Source organism: Arachis ipaensis, chromosome B10, assembly GCF_000816755.2.
Source record: "Arachis ipaensis cultivar K30076 chromosome B10, Araip1.1, whole genome shotgun sequence".
Classification (NCBI taxonomy): Eukaryota; Viridiplantae; Streptophyta; class Magnoliopsida; order Fabales; family Fabaceae; genus Arachis; species Arachis ipaensis.
This window is the reverse complement of record NC_029794.2, coordinates 8145003-8145582: the sequence shown is the minus strand read 5'-3', so window position 1 is coordinate 8145582 and position 580 is coordinate 8145003.

The window sequence follows — 580 nt, the reverse complement described above, 5'->3', positions numbered from 1 at the left end:
CGGAATAATATACCACCCAGTTATGAGTTAACCCAAAAGTCCATTCTCATTGTCATATGAACCCCCTTTGAGGTCATCAATCACAAACAAATTAAAACAATGGCAACCAGAGTCAACCACCAATATTCCAATACCCACTTTATCACACAACAGATACATTTTTATTTAAACTAACAATTCAGACTTCAGACTTTCAATTAAACTAACACAGTAAGTCAGTAACACTAACTAACAATTCAGACTTGAGAGTTTTAATTCACTAATTCAGACTTCAGAATTTCAGTAAACTAAAGACTAAACATAACTACATAACAGAAGCAGAAAACAAAAGAAAAAAAATATATAGCAGAAGCACTATCCACACATTTTAACCATGATTGAAGCATGAAGCATGAAGTACAGATTACAAAAGCAGGCAAGCAGCATCAGTTTTTTTCACACATTAATTTTTTTTTCAACAGATCAAACGCAGATCAGGGCCTTAATAAATTTGCAGAATTGAATAATTGCAACCAAAATTGTTAGCATTTGAATTAGTTTAACAAAATTACCTTGGAGATGGGCAGACTTTATCACTTGA